The sequence below is a fragment of the Heterodontus francisci genome, chromosome 17 (assembly GCF_036365525.1).
Source record: "Heterodontus francisci isolate sHetFra1 chromosome 17, sHetFra1.hap1, whole genome shotgun sequence".
Taxonomy (NCBI): Eukaryota; Metazoa; Chordata; class Chondrichthyes; order Heterodontiformes; family Heterodontidae; genus Heterodontus; species Heterodontus francisci.
The window spans coordinates 37,341,324-37,356,059 of NC_090387.1; positions in this window are offsets into that span (position 1 = coordinate 37,341,324).

A 14,736-nucleotide genomic window follows, 5' to 3' on the forward strand; every position below is an offset into this window, starting at 1 on the left:
ACAGAGGAAACTAACTTAGACTTGTTTAAAATTTTTTCGCATGCAAGCCCTCAGAGGACAAGTGTGATCTGATGACAATGATGAATCTTGCAAGTTTGCCTTAAATATGTTTGAATCTGGTCACAAAAGGCCAATGTTTACAGTGATGGGAAATGGAGCAACTAAGGATTTGTTTAAAGTTACACATATCATATGGCAACAATCTCTTAAATGTTTTGAGCCACTGATTTAAAGATTATGGCTTATGCAAAATGTATGATATTTACACAAATGTTTTAATGGATTTCTTCTCAGGAAAGCACTGCAAGCCCTGATTTGGTAGTAATGATTTGTCTCTGCCAAAAGTCTACACAGCGCAGTCGATCCTGCAAAGTCCTTCTCACTAGCCTCTGAGGGCTTATGCAAAATGTGGGAGAGCTATCCCACAGACTCGTCAAGGTACAGCCGGACCATAATATTCATAGAATCATATCTTTCCGCAAATGTCCCAGACTCCTCCATCATCATCCCTGGGTCTGTCCTGTCCCACTAGCAAGAAAGACCCAGCAGCACAGTGGAATATCGTTGAAAAGGAGTAGCCCCAGAAGTCCTCGACATTGACTCTGGAGCCCATAACAGCTCATGGCATTAGGTCAAACATGGGCAAGGAAACCTACTGATTATAACCTAATGCCCCCTCCCATCAGCTGATGAATCAGTACTCCTCCATGTTGAACACCATTTGAAAGAAACACTGATGGCTGCAAGGTCACAGAATGTACTCTGGGTGGGGCACTTCAATGTCCATCACCAAGGGTGTCTCGGTATCACCACTTCTGACTCAGCTGGCAGAGTCCTGAAGGACATAATTGCCAAATTAGGCTTGTGGCAGGTGGTGAGCGAACCAACACAAGGGGAAAAACCTACTTGACCTCATCCTCACCAATCCATTTGTCACATGATTTATACATGACAGTATTAATAAGAGTAACCACTGTACAGTCCTTGTGGAGACCCAGTCCCCTCTACACACTGATGGCACCCTCCATTGTGTTGTGTGGTTCCACTACCATGCTAAATGGGAGAGATTCAAAACAGATCTTGCAGCTCAAAACTAGGCATCCAAGAGGTGCTGTGGGCCATCAGCAGCAAAATAATTGTATTCAACCACAACCTGTAACCTCATGGCACAGCATATACCTCACTCTATCATTACCATCATGCCAGGGGACCAACCCAGGTTCAAAGAGGAATGTAGAAGACCATATCAGAAGCATATCTAAACATACCAACACAAAACTGCATGCATGCTAAACAGTGGAAGCAGCATGCTGCAGACAGTGCTAAGCGATCTCACAGCCAACAGATCAGATCAAGGCTCTGCAGTCCTGTAACATCTAATCATGGGGGATAATTAAATAACAAACTGGAGGGGAGACTCCTTGACCATCCCCATTCTCATTGATGGCAGTGCTTAGCAAGTGAGTGCAAAAAAACAAGATTGAAAAGCCTAGTGGATGATCCATCTCAGCCTACTCTTGAGGTCCCCACCATCACAAAAGCCAGTCTTCAGACAATTTGATTCACTCTAAGTGATATCAAGAAATGCTGAGCACACTGGATACAGCAAAGATTGTGGGCATGATAGCATACTGGCTGTAGTTATGAAGCCTTATGCTCCAGCCAAGCTGTTCCAATACAGCTACAACACTGCCATTTACCTGACAAAGTAGAAAACTGCCCAGCTATGTCCTGTCTACAAAAAGCAGGACACATTCAATTCAGTCAATTACCACACTATCTGCCTATTCTCAATTATCAACAAAGTGACAGAAGGGGTTGTTGACAATTCTATCAAGTGGAATTTATCCACCAAAAACATGCTCACTGATGCTCAGTCTGCGATCCGCCAGGGCCATTCAGCTCCACATCTCAGCTCCATTCAGCTCCACATTCAGCCTCGGTCCAAACATGGACAAAACAGCGGAGGCATGGTGAGAGTGACAGCCCTTGATATCAAGACAGCATTCGATTGAGTGTGGCATCAAGGAGCCCAAGTAAAAGTGAAGTCAATGGGAATCAGGTGGAAAACTCTCTGCTGGTTGGAGTCATACTAGCACAAAGGAAGATGGTTGTGGTTGTTGGAGGTCAGACATCTCAGCTCCAAGACATCATTGCAGGAGTTCCTCAGGGTAGTATCTTAGGCCCAACCATCTTCAGCTGCTTCATCAATGACCTTCCCTCTATCAGAAGGTCAGAAGTGGAGATGTTCACAGATGATTGCACAATGTTCAGCACAATTTGTGACTCCTCAGATACTGAAGCAGTTGGTGTAGAGATGCAGTATGACCTGGACAATATCCAGGCTTGGGCTGATAAGTGGCAAGTAACATTCTTAAACAAGAGAGAATCCAACCATCTCCCTTTGACATTCAATGGCATCACCATCGCTGAATCAACATCCTGGGGGTTACCATTGACCAGAAACTGAACTGGAGTAGCCAAATAAATATAGCGGCTACAAGAGCAAGTCAAAAATTAGGAATCCTGTGGCGAATAACTCACCTCCTGACTCCCCAAAGCCTGTTGTCATACAGACTCCCCACCTTCAAGAATGAGGCATGTTAATTTTGTCATATGAACATTGATTATAACTATTGCTGGAGTGAAGAAATGACTTGTTTGAAGATTACCAGACATTGGGCTGGAAGGACATTTGTATACTAAGAGATGCTGCTTGTGGAGACAAAGGGCTATTCCCTGCTCCAATTAACCCAAATGGATTGTGATCACCAGACACTGAAGGTATAAGGAAGTGCATTCCAGGCCCTGCTAGGATGATACAATCCACAGAGCCAGGACTGGTTAAACCAGCTGGTCACATGACTAATTGGCTGGTCCAGGTTTTTTGAACTAGCCACGGGTCAGTTTGAATTCAGAAGACAATGTGCAACTGAAGCTGAAACAAGCAAGTCTCTCGCCTGGCTGTCTCTCTCTCTCTCTCGCTTTCTCCCAAGCCACCGAGCTCACAGAAGACATGTAAACGTCAAGAGAGAAAAGACTCCTACATCAGAACAAGTTGAAGCGTGAACTGGGCCCCAACGAATTGCAAGACTTACTGGCAACCAAAGACTCCACATTGAACTTAAAGGACAGTAACTACCAGAATTTGCCTCAAACATTGCCCCTTTATTCCTTCTACTTTTTCTGTCTCTATCTGTTTGTGTTCCGTATGCATGCTAGTGTGGTTGCGTTGCATATTCGTAGTCATTAACCAGATTCAAGTTTAAGATTAACAAACTTCTACCTTTCTTGTTTAAATCTAAGGAAACCTGTTTGATTTTTTTGCCTTACAATTGGGCAGTGAACAAGGATTCACTAAGGGGGAGCTAAAAACAGTGTTTTCAAATTAAAGCCTGTTACGGTTAAACCAGGCAAAGGCTGACAGGGAACCCCCAAACCCCGTCTCACCTGGTCGTAACAGGAATTTAGGGGCTAGTGTCCGAGATTTGACCAACAGGCAAACGAGAAATTGGAAGTGGGAAGCCAAATTGTTCTCAATCAAAAAAAGAAAAGATTTCAATACAGGTTTTCTTGTTGATGTGTGTGCTAGAATACTAACATGTGTGCGATTGAAACTCCACTAGCCAGGGTGAAGTAAGTTGGGATAAGTTAAAAGCACTGTCTGTGGAGGAGTTAAGGAAAATGGCTGAGCAGTGTGGGATCACTGTACATGGCAAGGCTAGGAAGTCTGAACTCTTAAGACTAGTGGCCAACCATTTTACCCTTGACTCTGAAGAAGCAGAAACAGGGTTAGAAGTATAGCCCGACAGGGTATTGCTAGCAAAGATACAATTGGAACAGAGGAAACTTGAATTTGAGGAAAGAGAGAAAGAAAGAGACAGAAAAAGAAAGAGAGACAGGAGAGAGAGAAAGAGCCTTCCAGAAGGAACGGGGAGACAAAGAGAGGGAGGCGAGAGAAAGAGAAAGAACCTTCCAGAAAGAATGCAAAGATAGAGAGCTGAAGTTGGCTTCAGTTAACTGGGGGGAGGGGGGGGGGCGACAAAGTCACTCCAGTGAAAGCATGGTCAATATGGAGGAGTGTAATTCAGGGCTGGGTACAGAATTGTTAAAACTCTCCCAACTGATCCCAAAATTCAATGAGAGAGAAGTGGAAGCATTTTTTGCATCTTTTAAAAACCTGGCAAGGCAGTTAAAGTGGCCAGCTGAGGCTAGGACTCTGCTGTTACAGAGCAAATTAACTGGAAAAGCTCATGAGGCTTATTACATGTTGCCAGATGACAGTTCATCAGACTAGGAACTGACAAAAAATGCTATCCTCGGTGCATATGAGTTAGTGCCAGAAGTTTAGAACCCTCAAGAAGCAAGCTGATCAAAGTTACCTGAAGGTTGAGAGAAATAAGCAGCTGGCTTTTGACCAGTCGCTCAGGGCTCTTAAAGTACAGCTCAGCTATGTAAATCTGAGTGATGTAATTTTGCTAGAGGAATTTAAAACTCTCTTCCACTCTCCATGAAGACACAGGTAGAAGAGCAGAAGGCTCATAAAGCCCTTCAGGCAGCAGTCCTAGCTGATGAGTTTGCTCTCATTAATAAGTCAGTTTCATAATCACCCCCACAAATCAGAAAAGGACAGAGGGTGGGAAGGTAACAGAAGCCCAAGCAGTCCTGGGATGAAAGGTAAAGCAGGAGACACGGGGACCCTCCTCCAGTCAAAAAGGAAGGTGTTATAAGTAGGAGTGAGACCCGGAGACTTGTGTGCTTCCATTGTAATAAAGCAGGGCATTTAAGAGCTGCTGGAAACTAAAGGGAAAACCTGAATGGTTAATCAGGGCACACCCGCTCAGTGAAGAAGGGACTCTGATGGAAAGCACAGCAGAATTAGCTGTGGCTTTAACTGCAGTAAGAGTGAGACCCAGGAAGCCTATCGCTGCAACTGCAAGAAAATGTAATAGGATTCCTGAAGGTTATCAGGGTTTTGTGTCTGAAGGGAGAGTAACCCCATACACCTTGAGTGCGGCAAGCAGCCCATAATAATCCTCATGGACACAGGGGCCACTGGATCCCTTTTATTGGGAGAAGGCCTGACCTTTTCCCCAGAGGCTGCAGTGAACTCCAGAATGGTGGTGAATGGTATTGGAGGGCATTGCATTGCACTTGGAGTGCAACCTATTTCAGGACCGGTGACCGTAGGGATTGTCCCTAGTTTGCCTATGGACAGGGTTGACCTGCTCCTAGGTAATGATCTGGCGGGGATGAATGTGGTAGCTTCCCTCAGTAGTGAAAGACAGACCGCAGGAGGTCAGAAAAACAGGGCAGTGGCAGAAGATAGTCCCCTGCAGTTTCCCTGAATGTGTAATGAATCAGGCCATGATCAAACCAGTTCCCCCAGAGGACACTGAATTGGCACTGCAGGCAGATGACCATGAGGTCCGTCTGTCCGAGACGTTCTTTGGAAAGGTAGAAGACCCAGGGAATGTGTTAAATAAATCTTACCTAGCTGAGGCTCAGCAAGCTGGCCCAGTATTGAGAGAGTTAGCACAGGCTGCCTAGTCTGAAATTGAAGCAGATGGAGTCCCAAATTGCTAATATTTAAAGAATGAGGTACTGATGAGGAAAAGAAGTTCTCCTCACAAACCTGAGAGCACGGAGTGGACAGTAATTCACCAGTTAGTGGTGCCGCAGAGGTACCGGAGAGAAATATTAAGAATGACCCATGAGATTACAGTGGCTGTACATTTTGGAATACAAAAAACCAAAGCCTGCATAAGACAACAGTTTGACTGGCCAAAACTCCACAAAGATGTGGTGGAGTACTGTAGGAGTTGTCACATGTGCCAGGTTCAGGGGAAACCCCAACCTACGGTGAAATCTGAATCCCTAAGTCATCCATCCGTGTTTGGAGCACCCTCCAGCAGAGGGCTGGTGAACTGTAAGGGACCTCTGCCAAAAACAAAAGGGGATAGGCAACAGGTTAGAAAGGAATGGGGAAAAAGGGACCAAGAGGGCAAGTTAAAGGAAGTCCGGGAAGAATCCCGGATGAAAACCCCTAATGTCTGGTCAGCCAACCCTGAAATATTTGAAAAGTTAGACCCTATATCCTCCTATGTAAATGCAGATACTAGAAGCACCCCAGCAGAGTGGTTAACAGCATTTACAGGAACCTGCAGAGACAAAGAGGGAAGAGAAACCGTGAGGGTGATGCCTCACTTAGTCAAAGTGCTGCAGGGCAGTGCAGTAGAATCTGAGCAAATACCTGCAAGCAGATGTTTCCCAGAGGACAAAGGGAAGATTAGCAAAGAATCTGCCCCCCACAGTCAGGAAAAAAGGGAACCAGCCATCCCCTAAGGTGAAAAGCCCTTGCATGACTCATCAAAGCACTGAAAGAGAGTTCAGAGTGGAACGCCCACTGCCGCTGCCCCTGAGCAGAACTCCAACCTAAGACTAATTAAACCTAACCCTCCCCCTGCAGACCTCAACACGAACAAAGACACCTTCGGCAGTCATGGAAATGTGCAAACAGGAAAACTTCCCCAAAAACCACATGTTTATTGGGATGCCAAAAAGGGCCGCTTAAAACAATACTGTTACTAAGAAAAGAAAGGTGGTAATAATTGTTAGGGTTTCTGAATGAATGAAAGAGTTACATGGGTGTCTTTCTGTACTTATCTTCTCTATAGTCCCTTTTAATGAAATGCACTTTTTAAAAAAATCGCATTTCATTCCGCTGGGTGTTGAGGTGTCATGCAGACCCCCACTTGCCAAGAATGAGGCATATTAATTTTGTCACATGAAAATTGATTTTAAACTATTGCTGGATTGAAGAAATGACTTGTTTGAAGATCACCAGACACTGGGCTGGAAGGACATTTGTCTACTAAGAGACGCTGCTTGTAGAAACAAAGGGCTATTCCCTGCTCCAATTAACCCAAATGGATTTTGATCACCAGACAGTGAAGGTTTAAGGAAGCGCATTCCAGGCCCTACTAAAATAATACAATCCACAGAGCCAGGACCGATTAAACCAGCTGGTCACATGACTAATTGGCTGGTCCAGTTTTTTTGAACTAGCCACAGGACAGTTTGAATTCAGAAGCCAATGTGCAACTGAAGCTGAAACAAGCAAGTCTCTCACCTGGTTGTCTCTCTCTCACTTTCTCCCAAGCCATCGGATCCACGGAAGACACGCAAATGTCAAGAGAGAAAGAACTTCTACATCGGAACAAGTTGAAGCATGAACTGGGCACCAACGAATTGCGAGACTTACCAGTAAACAAAGACTCCACATTGAACTTAAAGGACTGTAACTGCCAGATATTGCCTCAAACATTGCCCCTTTATTCCCACTACCTTTTCTGTCTATATCTGCGTGTGTGTTTATCGCGTATGCTTGCTAGCATGGTCACGTTGCATATTCTTAGTCGTTAACTGGATTAGAGTTTAAGATTAATAAACTTCTACCTTTCTTGTTTAAATCTAAGGAAACCTGTTTGATTTCTTTGCCTGACATAATTGGAGCAGTGAACAAGGATTTACTAAGGGGGAGCTAAAAACAGAATTTTCAAATTAAAGCCTGTTACGGTTAAACCAGGCAAAGGCTGAGAGGGAACCCCCCAGACCCCTCTCACCTGGTGGTAACACTGTCCACCATCTACAAGGCACAATTCACAGTTGACGGAATACTCTACACTTGCCTGGATGAGTGCAGCTCCAACAACACTCAAGAAGCTCGACACCATCCAGGACAAAGTAGCACGCTTGATTGGCTCCCATCCACGGACATTCACTCCCTCCACCACTGACGCACAGTGGCAGCAGTGTGCACCATCTTACAAGATGCACTGCAGCAACACACCAAGGCTCCTTAGACAGCACCTTCCAAACCCACGACCTCTAAACCTAGAAGGACAAGGACAGCAGTTGCATGGGAACACCACCACATGCAAGCTCCCCTTCAAACCACACACCATCCTGACTTGGAACTATATCACCATCCCTTCACTGTCGCTGGATCAAAATCCTGGAACTCTCTTCCTAACAGTACTGTGGGGGTATCTACCCCACATGGACTGTAGTGGTTCAAGAAGGTGGCTCACCACAACCTTCACAAGGGCTGTTCAAGATGGGCAATAAATGCTGGCCTAGCCAGCGATGCCTACATCCCATGAATGAATAAAAAAAAACTGTGCTGATTGCAGCCACGAAGACTCCATGGAAGAAGAGGGTATCACTGGCATCAACATCCAGACCACTGTGCTTAATGGCACATCTGCAGACAGCAGAAGGTACTGTCAGTTTTGCACAATGATGGCGAACGCTGACAGTTCCACCGTCATGACAACCACAAATTCTGAGCCATTACAGTTGACACACATCTGTGCTTCTCACCCACAAGTCAGATCCTAAAAAATCATGCTGCATTTCCACACTGCATATTCTGCCAAAAGATTTCAATGCAAATGATATTTTGTCTGGTTGATCAATTCCATATTGGACACTAGAACATGGTTAAAATTACATTTCTCTCAAATTTTGAAACACACCCCATGTGAATCAGTGCAAATAATCTGTTACTAAATAACAAAACATTCCCACAGGCCAAGTTAATCCAAGATCGTCACTAAATCATTTTCCAACAGATGTGAAAAGCTGCAGAGCTCACAAAAAAAGATTACAATGGAATCTTTATTCCATGGTTCTTGTCTCTAGACCTCATGGATATCCTTTTTTAAAAAAAAAAACAGGATTACTTCCGAGTCCTCTCTCTGCTACCTTGCATTCATATTTTAAGTAAAATTCATTTAAAATGGAAAAATAAGTGAAATATCTCTTAACAGACCAAATAATAGAATAGAAAACAAATGGTTCTCTCTTTTCTTTTGATATTTATACAATTGTGAACTCAACATTAAAATGGTCTAAATACTTTGTCACTTGTGTTATTGATTCAATGCAATCATACACCATTCTGTCCAATGCCACTGCTTTGCCATTACTATGCACAAAATGCACATGAACTATGAAGGATAAATCTCCTGCTGATTTTGTGGCCTTTCTTTCAAAAAGAACCTGTCAGATGGTTTGTCTGAGATTCATACTGCTGTGTAGAGAACTGTGAATATGGACCAATCCCCTACTACTCATGGCAAGATACATCGGCACACAAGTACATTGTCAGCTGTGGCTTAGTGGGTAGCACTACTGCCTCAGGTGGTTATGAGTTCAAGTTCCACTCCTGAGACCTGAGCGCAAAAATCTAGGCTGACACTCTAAAGCTGGGGGTTGCCATCTTTAAGATGACATGCTGAACCTAGGCCCCATCTGCTCTGTCAGATGGATGCAAAAGATCCCATCGCACTTTTTCGTAGAGGAGCAGGGGCATTATCCCTGGTGTCCTGGCAAATATTTATCCCTCAATCAGTATCACAAGAACAGATTACCTGAGCATTGTCACATTACTGTTTGTGGGAGATTCCTGTGTGCAAATTAGTTACCGAGTTTCCTACATTATAACAATGACTACACTTCAAAAGTACTTCATTGTTTGTATACTTTGTATGTAAATGCAAGTACTTTCTTCTTTCACTGTGTTGCTAAACTTATGTTTACAGCTCTAAGTTGGACAGAGATAGCAATGGCTGAAGAGTACAGAAAAAATGTCTTCAATATTCCAAAAGGACATTTAATAGGTTTAAAGATGTGTGAGCAGATTATCTTTGCACTGTATTGAGCACTTGCTCCTCTTAAATAAAACAGAACATGTCAGAATACATAGAAGGTGCATTGAGAACCAACTCGGCAGGCTAACGGCCGGAATTTTATGTTGCGGCAGTGGCTGTGCCCACTGGCTAAAAAGTCAGAGGTGAGCCCACCTCCTCCATGCCTGGAAGCCGCGCTACTATTTTACACAGCCCAGGCTCTTAATTGGCCTTGGTCAGGGCTTCCACCCCTCCGAGGCAGGAAGTCCCAACTTCAAGAGCTGCCGGCCAATCAGAGGGCCAGCGGCTCTTCAGGCCCAGCGGTGCCATCGAGAGCGGTGCCCACTGCTGGGACTGCACCCAGCCGGGACCAGAAACAAAGGAAGACGCCCCGGAAAAGGTAAATGGGGATTGAGCCCCGCTGGGGACAATCAGCTGGACCCTGGCGAGGCAGGGTGGGGGGGAGGGGTTGATCGAGAAGACTGGGGGAGGTGTTCCAGTGGGAGGGGTTTGTGCCATTGTGGGGCCCTCTGTGAGCACAGGGTGCCTGATCAGGAGGGCCTCCCCAATCTGCATGGAGGCCGCCAGGTATTACTGAGTGGCCTCCTCAGGTGCTGAAGTGTCCGTCCACTGCTAGTAATATACGAATAGTGCGGGAGGAGGCCCTTAAGTGACAATTAATTGGCCACTTAAGGGCCTCAATTGGCCTGGGAATGCGAGCCATTTGCCACCTCCTCCACTGCTGTTAAAATTGCAGCTGGTGCAGGTAGATGATGAGAATGGCACACCCCCACCTCCCACTCAACTTTACACCCCCCACCACATCCCGACCCAGGCTCCCAGCCCAGACCTGCAGGGGTGTGAACTTTCGGCCAACATTTCCAATAGAAATTACCTAATGGTAAATTCATTCCGATAAAGGGTTCAATTCAAAATGCTAACTTATCTTTTCTCTTTTGCATACCAAAAGTCCTGCAGTGAATTTTCAGCATTTCCTATTTATCTTGCAGATTTGCTGCAATTGCAGTCATTTTTTAACTCTATGGGAGAGAAATTCATTATGTGTTGTATACAGTTTCGCAGTGTAAAACAGGTGCAGCGCTGACCAATTTATCAGTGAGTCGGCATACACCCAACCTATGCAAGTATTTGGCCCACTGCCAAATTTTTTGGGCCCATTTTATTCTTTAGGTTTTCGGGGCAGCCATCTAAAACAGGTGATATGCCTTTTGCATATGTTATTTAGGGACATAATGTCTGTGAAAGGACCCCAGTGTCAAATTGGGGGGTGGGTTCCTTAAGAGCCAGGCTTGTTCCATTCAGGTTTTCCTGACATGCATGTGGCCCAGCAAATGGCCCCAATCAAAAAGCTGAGTTAATTTTTTTTAACTTCCAACATGGAGCCAGAAACAGTCCTGTCTCTCCCAGCTCCACAGTACTCCTGACTGCCATTGCTGTCTGCAATTGCACCCACCGCCTCGCCCTCAGCTGTCCTAAACCTCCCTCCCAGAACAGATCTGAGGGCCACTGCTGGCAAACCTGGCAGGCCAAAATTGTATTCTTCGTTCAGGTTAGCTGCCTTTGGAGGCATGACAGGTGGGGGCAGCTCGCTCTGAATATGTTGATGAGGCCAAGGATCAATTTCCAACAATCATGAGGCCTCCAACTTTGGGTGAAAGGATCATTCCCTACACATCTTTACTGCTCTACAAATGGCCGAAGGAAATTTCTAGACCTATATATCTGTGTTCCTGACGTCGTTGCTGGTCAGATCAGTGCATGTGGGTCCAACAGGAGTATTTGCAGTTTCCTGATGGAGCATAACTGTGCTCGATAATGGGACAGACTCGTGTTGCAGGTCTCTTCTACTTCGCAGGAAGAACAGTTTTCTGTTAACAGTGGCATAAATTTTCTTTTTGTTAAAATGAAAAATGAGCACAATGAACCTCAGTTTGATCAAATTAGGACAATACACTTTACCAAAATTAATACTTTGCTGGAACCTCTGTCATACATTATTGTCAAGTGTTCCGCAATCAGAGATGGTATTAAATTGTCAGCAAACTTTATTTTGTAATCACTATAACCTTCGATGTTCACCTTTTAATCTCTTAGTAAGTAGTCTTAAAACTATAATTCCTTCAGTTTTCCACTTTCAAGAATCTGGCCTATTATCAGATTTGAATGGCATCTTAATAGCACATAAACCATGTTTAAGAATATCTGCACCAAGATACTGAAGAATTTCTGAATGCCCAAGACAAACTGTACAGGGACACACCACAGGGATACATTTCACTTGCCCAAATCCAGTGAGCTTAAGCATAGTTTGGCAGAGCCCAACTTTAGGGACCCAAAGCTTGTGCAGCAATGCTACTGGAATCTAATCTGCTAAAACTATGCAGTTTACCAGGACAAAGCAATGCTAAGCTTCCTATTAACTGACAGCTAGGACCATCCTCTAAATCAGGGTTATCCAAACTTTTTGGGCGGAGGGCCGCATTACAATTTTTGCTCGGTCCGGGGTGGGGGCGGGGGGGGGGGGGCCGGTGAGCAAATTTCGAAAGATAAAGGCATTAAAAATTTATCTTACTATTAACAACACCAAAAAAGTGCATTTTTGTAAAGGAACTTGAATTGAAAAGACTAATTAACTTAATTTCACGTCATGATGTTGAACACTGATTTTGTGAGATGTCTGGCATTGTTTTTTGCTTGCACAGGCCATCAATATCTGCCCGCACACTTGATGTAGTGATGTGGAGTATTCCAGATAGATGTCCATCTGTCAGGAGTGACCTTGATCTTGTTTTGATGCTTTTCATTCTTGAAAAAAGCTTTTTGCAGCAATATGTGCTGCGAAACAGTACAATGAATCGAAGGGCATGTCTGGATACATTTGGGTAAGAAACTGCTGGAACATATCAACTATAAAATGTCAAAAGGTCATGCTCTGAAAGCTCTCTTCACGTTGGACCTCAATTAGTTCCAGTTGGAACATGCCGAGAGCATCAGTGGCATCAGTTGCAAATGGATCTGCAAACAACTTCAGTTCATGTTAGTGCTCCCTGAAATCTGCAAACCTTTGTTTGAATTCATCTCTCAAGGTGCCAATCAGTGCAGAATACTTTTCATGGTTCACTTTCTCAGCATGCTTTGTCGATAATGTTGTGAAGTGCATAGCTTTCTTCATGATCAACTGTTTCTGAATCAATTCTAACTTCTGAATGAACACTTGGACATGTTCATACAATTTGTGGACAAATTGATCTTTGCCTTGCAGTTTCACATGCAAGTCTGCAAGATACTTGCTGACGTCAACTAGGAATGTCAAGTCATTCAACCACTCCTCATCATCGTCCGTGAAGCTTAAATCTTTTCCTTTGCTTGTCATGAAGGTTATTATTTCTGACTAGTGTGGCCAACCTGCTGAGCCAGTGAACATAGCTGAAGTAAATGACATCATCATGGTCTGATCCTACCTCTGCAAGAAAGACTTGAAACAGTCGGTGATTGAGCCCCTTGGACCTTATGAAACTGACTGTGGAAACAAGCTTCCCATCACATGTTTCATCTCCAGGGTCTTTGCACACATATGTTCTTGGTGAATGATGCCATGATATGTGATGACTTGGTGAGGCATTGAACTGAGCATTAGACTGATGAATCCATTGTGCTTGCCTATCATCGCAGGGGAAGATTGAATTTTACCAAGACACGTTTTACTTCATCGAAAATGTTTTGTCCCTTTGTTGTGCCTTCCGTTGGCCATAGGTCGAGCAGTTCCTCTACGACCTCGCAGGTTTCAGTGACTTCTTGTACAAAGATTGACAGTTGAGCTGTGCCACTCACATAGGTGCTTTCAAAGTGTAAAACTGACAGGCACTGAGTCTTGTGACCAGAGAATTTTGAATGTCGGATGCTAGTGCATCGACTCTTCTAGCAATGATCGGATGTGAAAGGCTGATTTTCTCTACCACCGACTTTTGGTCAGCACATGCCACATATGTAAATATGCCCAACCAATCTTAAACAAAGTCCTCATCAGACAAAGGGTTTCCTCTCTTGACTAGTGCTTCAGCTATCAAATAACTGACCTTGGTTGCTGCCTCTGAACTCTGGTTTGCAGCTTTGACAAAGGATTGTGGTCTGATCATATTCTGTTTCAGCAAGTTCACTCGATCAGTTCTCACTTGGCCCATGAGGTCGTCAAAGTTGTACCGTGTTTTGTAGAATAATGTCGCTTGACATTGTATTCTTTGAACACAGAGATCTTCTCTTGGCATATCAGACACAATATGTCCCCGTTGTGCTCGATAACCAAAAAATCATTGGTCAAGAGTGTTTGAATGCTCAACATTCAGCATCAAACTTCCTTTTCTTGTTGTACCTATGGGCTGTCATCTATGAGAGGGAAGTGACTCTTAACTTCCAAATGGCTACAAACCACCAACAAGTCTTAGGTTTTCCATGATTGACACTTTCCAGCACACAACTAAAACCTTGACCAATCTCTATGACTCTAATCTGGGTACAAGAAATAGGGCATACTGATTTTTAAAAAATTACTAGATTTTCTTCAACAATTCCTCCCTTCACCTACTATACACTAGGACCAGAAACTCACCTCCCCCACACAATCCCTGAGAGCACACCTCCCCCGACACCTCGACGCCCCTCCCCCCACACCCCCGACTCCTCAAACTCACCTCCCCTACAGTCCTGACTCCTCTAGCTCCCCTCCTCCCACACCCCTGACTCCTTGAACTCACCCCCAACTCCTCGAACTCACCTCCCCCAACACCCCCGACTCCTCGAACTCGCCTCCCCCCCATACCCGACTCCTTGAACTCACCCCCCCCCCACACCCGACTCCTTGAACTCACCTCCACACCCCCGACTCCTCGGACTCACCTCCCCCTACGCCCCTGACTCCTCAAACTGACCTCCCCCCACACCCACGACTCCTCGAACCCCCCTCCCCCCACACCCACGACTCCTCGAACTCCCCTCCCCCACACCCTGACTCCTCGAACTCTCC